The following is a 5,824-nucleotide window of genomic DNA, read 5'->3' on the forward strand; positions in this document are numbered from 1 at the left end:
GGGTCAGAATTGACTCAACGGCACTTAACAACAACAACAACAATGTCAAACAGGTTCATCCACGTTACGCGGTGAATCACAGATTCATCGTTACTCTGCATCATTACACAGTATTCCATTGTGTGTATGCACTCAAATTTGTTTATTCACGATTCCATTATTGGGCAGTTAGGCTGTCTCCATCTTTTTGCTATTGTGAATAGTGCCACAATGAACATCTGTATGCAAAGGTCTACTTGTGTTCTGGCTCATATTTCTTGTGGATATATAGCATGTAGATGGTTTACTGGGTTGCAAGGTATTTCTATTTCCTGTTTCTATTTTCTGAGAAAGCACCATCATTTTCTAAAGAGTGGTTAAACCACTGTACAGTCCCACAAGCAATAGTAGGATCCCAGTCTCTCCACATCCTTGCCAGCATTTGTTGTTTTATGTTTTTTTGAACTTCACTGTTAATGTTGTGGAGGTTGTTTTGATTTGTCCTGGTATAGTGCCATAGGATAAGTACTCAACCAGTAGCTTTTAAGCAGGATTTTTATTCCATTTCCAGGCATTTGCATTTATTTCCTTGATATTCCTATTGTGTTATAATTTTATAATATTGTGATCTGGGAATATACTTTGTTGTATTTTTAGGTTTTTACATTTGTTGAGACTTACTTTGTAGCCTAAAACATGGCCTATTCTGGAGAATGTTCCTTGTGTACTGAAAAGCACAAGCATTGTACTATTGTTAGGTTGAATGTTCTGTATGCATCTATGAGGTCAAGTTGATAGATTTTATTGTTTTGACACTATGTGTCTTTGTTTCTTTCTGGTTGTTCTGTCCTTTTTGAAAGTGATGTATTAAAATCTCCCACTATTATTGTAGAGTTATCTATTTCTTTTTTCAATTCAATTAGAATTTGATTTATATATTTCGAACCTCTTTTGTAGGAGACGTATTATAGTTATACCCTCTTGTAGTTTTATTCTACCCTGAACACTTCCATATCTGAACTGAATTACGGGTGGTGTTGTCATGTATATGGATCTCTGATCTTGTTTATTCTCTGTTCAAAGAACTCCCTTTAGTATATTTTGGAGAGTTGGTTTTGCTTTTACAAAGTCCTTTAATAGGCATTTATCTAAATAGTCTAATATTCTATTCTAATAGAAATATTCTAATATCTTCATTATATTTGATGGATAGTTTTGCTGGATATATGATTTTTGGTTGGCAGTTTTTTCTTTCAGAGTTTTGTACATGTCTCACCATTGCTTTCTTGCTTGCATGGTTTCTGCTGAGAAATCAGAGGTTAATCTTATTGGTTCTCCTTTTTAGGTAACATTTAATTTTTTAAGTTTACTTCAGGATACTTTCCTTGCCTTTGGTTTTGGAGAGTTTGATTAAAAAACTTTTGGTGATTTTCTTTAGGTGTCCATCTTACCTGAGGTTCATTCAACTTCATGAATGCTTATCTTCATGTATTTTATGATTTTAGGGAAATTGTCTTCCAGCAGCTCTTTGATTCTCTTTACTGTGGGTTTCTTTGTCTCTTCCTTTTCTGGAATTCCAATCACTCATAGGTTATTCTTCTTCATGTTGTCCCACATGGATCTTAGGCTTTCACCAGATTTTTTTTCCATTATTTTTTCTGATTATTTTTCAAACTAGTAGTATTGAAAGATTTAGTTTCCATTTCACTAATTCTGGCTCCCATTGGTCAAATCTACTCCTTTGCCATGTCAGTGTATTGTCCATTTCTGACTTCTTAGTATTAATCTTCTGGATTTCTGTTTGCATGTTTTATATTGTCTCTAACCCTTAATCTATTATTTGATTTTCCTATATCACTTTTCTGAATTCTTTCTTATTTTCCTCCGCTTTTCTGTCAGTAGTTTGTTGTGATTATGTGCCGTGGAGTCCGTCCGACTCATAGAAACCCTGTACAGGGTTTCTGAGGCTGTAACTCTTTACAGGAGCAGAAAGCCTCATCTTTCTCCCGTGGAACAGCTGGTAGTTTCATTCAAACTGCTGACCTTGCGGCTGATTCATAACCACTATGCTAACAGAGCTCCTTGTCAGCAGTTTAAAAGTACCTAAATATCTTTCTCCTGAATTTTTTTTTCCAGGTAGGTCCAGTATCTCTTTTTCCTCAAAAACATTTTCTAGCTCTGCACCTTGGTCATTTGTTTGAACAACTCTGCCTTGAGATTTTATGTGAATAGTGATTATATGTGACTTTTGAGGCATTGTATTGTCATTGTACTTGTATTAAGTTGATTCATATATGTTGGTGTATTCTTAGGAATTCAACTGCCTTCTGGTAGGTGTGGTCAAGAGATGAGCTTGTGTACAATTCTCTAGTATTTGTGAAGTTTAGTTCTGGGTGAATTTAGTTGATGTTAGTTATTGCAGCAGCTGGGATTGACTATGGCCCAGTTACTGGGGTTGAAGTGGGTACAAGTGTGGTTGGCTCTATAGCCTCAGTTGCTGTCTCCTGTGAGTGAAGCAAGGAGAGAAAACACTCCCACCAGAGAGAAGGAACACAAAGAAATAAAAAAAAAAAAAAAAAAAAAAAAAAACAAACAATAAAAATGAGGGGGTGGAGATGCCAACAACACAGGAAACAACAATGGCAAAGCAAGCCTCATTATGCAGAGCCACCTAACGGACTCCTGCTTTCACAGCTGCCTGGAAAACTTCAACATGGTCCTTCTGTGCCTCTCTTACTGATCCTCAGTCTTTTTCTTTTCCTGTTTTTCTTCCCTACAAATCCATTTAGTGGCTTCTCCTAGTGAGAAGTAGCCTAGGGCTGGGCAGGGCCAATTTGGAGCAGAGCCTGATAGTACAGGCTGTTTCTGTTGTTTCCCTCCACTTCAATTAAGTGCTCAAGCATTGGGACTGCATGGGACCTTCCCTAAGGGTGTCTACTCATACAGGGCTCACCTCTAGTAACCAGGATTATACAAAGAAACAGAGAAGAAATGAATACAAAAAGGAAAAAAAAAAAAAAAACACACCTTTGTTTCTGAAACAGGAAGATCTTTCTGTCTCTCAAACCACTTACACTCATTCAGAATGGATTCAGTGGGTCAATTGGCTGCCCCAAATCAGGTGTTACCTCCTTTCTTTGTCTGTTTAACTCTTTCTCCCAGTAAGCACTTGATCCACTTACTTAACCCTTTATCTGAAGCTCAAAGTTCCAGGATGTCCTCTGAATCTGTTTCTTCCAGTTTTCTATATCTTTGCTGCACAGGAGCCACACAGTCTTTCTGCCTAATCCACCATCATGCTACACCCTCCCAGAACATTGTTTTTCGTAATTGAATTTTAATCAACTGAAAAGGAAGCAAAGAAATATGCTATCATACTTTTTTTTTTTTTTTTTAAAGTTACCTATTAATTATCTTTACTAACTCTGCTTACTTATTCATATGGGTTTAAATTACTTTCTAAGATCATTTGCTTTTTGTTGAAGAGTTTCTTTGTATATCTGAATTAAGATTCTTTTACTAACTTCTTCAGTTTTACTTACTTCATGTGTAGGTATTAAGGACACAAAGTGACAAGTGCTAGTGAATATCTCACTTTTCTATTTTCAAGTGGTCTCTTTGCTTATGTTTTCCAATTCACTTTTAAGCCCATTGATCATTTCAATGGGAAATCTGGAGTAAGGTAAAGGAGAATACGTACTTAGGTAATCATCTTGCCGGAAGTCCCAGCACATTCTGAGGTAGGAAAAGAGAAAGGGTGAGCATGAACCCAAGAGGAAAGCTGATGTTCTATTAAGGCCTAAAAAAAAAGCAAACCCAAAAATAAAGAAAAGAAAAAAGAGCAGTAATAACAAGTAAGGCACCCCAGAAATAAAGCTTTGATATCCAGAGACCTCTAACATCATCACACATCCTGGTAGGGTTCAGCTGGGCCATGCAGAGTGAAAATAGAACACATAAGCAGTGGCACACTTTCAGTTTTTTTGTATCTCCTGTGTTTCATGCCAAAGCTTATTTGACCTCTAAAGAAAAGGAAAAACTCAAAGAGAAACACTGTACCTACAAGAAATACCAAGCAAAATGCAGCTTAACAAGGGAGAGGCAAATCCCTTTTGTCCCCTAAAGAGTATCTGCAGCAAAACAAATAAAGAAAACGATTAAAGCAATGCCTGACCCATGCTATAAAGTCTATCTAGGGAGCTATTTTGTTTTGCATATTCCCATTCAATCTCACATTATCCCAAGGCATATAACAGATTTGGATGCAATCATAAAACATTCACACTTGAAAAACTGATCTCTACAGAACTTGTTTTCAATGGCTCTCAGGTCATGGACCCAGCTGAGAATTAAAGAGAGCTATGCAATTTTATTCCAGAAAAAATATATTTGCAATTTCAGGTTTCAAATATCTTTTCTAGTCTAGTCCTTGTTCTAAATGTTTATTTTTAATCAAAGAATTAGTAATTTGGTATTTTTCATGGTCTGATATTAATACTTTATTTATTTTTTTAATGGATGGCATTGTCTGACAACGAGCCATGATTTTTCACTCATGCCAGAGACTGTATAATGATGTTACCCTTACTTCAATTTTTTATGTTTTCTATATTATATTTTGAATTTAGACTATTTCTTCACTCTATTTGATATTCTTGGGAAGTATATGAGTACTATTTACTTGGTCCATGTTTATACTATTTAAGTTATGGGCACTGAGTGAATCATTCTTGGAATCATTACACTTGGAATCACTCTGTTCTAATCACTTGGATCATTCTCTATGCCCAAGGGTCAGTTGAAAGACATACATCCAGCTGTCTCACTATATTGTTAATAGTAAGTAGTCACACAGGATTTCTTTTAGATAATTAAGATTTGTGTAATAAAAAGATTTTAAATGATGGAAATCACTATAACTTTTTACAACCTGAAACCACACTTAAACCCACCCTCTCTTTCTCTCTCACTCTCTCACACACATACACACACACTACAGCATGATCACTACCACCACCACTACTAAAACAAAATTTCACAGACTTTGTTTATATTCTTCTTGTTGTTAAGTGCCATCAAGTCAGTTCTGACCCATAGCAACACTGTATAGGGTTTCTGAGGAGCGGCTGGTGAACTTGAACTGCTGACCTTGTGGTTCAAACTGGCTTTGCAGTTTAGTACATTAACCCACAGTGCCACACCAGGACTCCTTGTTTTTGATGTACATAAGTTTGCTATAAGTTGATATTGACTCTATAACACCTTGCAACAAAAAAATACGTGACTTTTAGGACAGGTAGTATTGAAGAAATATTTTATAAACAATAGTAGCATCGCATAGCAACCTTATGACAACAGAAAGAAACACTGCCAGGTCATGCACCAACCTCACAATCATTCTTACGCTTGAACCCAGTTGCTGTTGCCACTGTTGTAACTCATCTCATTGGGGGTCTACCACTTTTTTGCTAACCTTCCACTTTACCAAGCATGATGTCTTTCTCCAAAGACTGGCCTTTCCTGATAATATGTCCAATGTTTAATTCATGAAGTCTGGCCATCCTGGCTTCTAAGAAGCATTTTGACTGTACTTCTTCCAACATAGGTTGGTTTGTTCTTTTGGTAGTCGATGGTAATTTTAAATATTCTCCACTACAGTAACTCAAATGCATCAATTCTTCTATGGTTTTCCTTATTCACCATCCTTCTTTAAAATGCATGAGCCTTTGAAAATACCATGGTCTGGGTCAGGTGCACCTTAGCCCTCAAACTGACATCTTTGCTCTTGAATGCTTAAATATGGTCCTGCATCATCCTTACAATTGTTGTTATGCTTGAGCCCATT

Source organism: Chrysochloris asiatica, unplaced genomic scaffold, assembly GCF_000296735.1.
Source record: "Chrysochloris asiatica unplaced genomic scaffold, ChrAsi1.0 scaffold00056, whole genome shotgun sequence".
In the NCBI taxonomy this organism is placed as follows: domain Eukaryota; kingdom Metazoa; phylum Chordata; class Mammalia; order Afrosoricida; family Chrysochloridae; genus Chrysochloris; species Chrysochloris asiatica.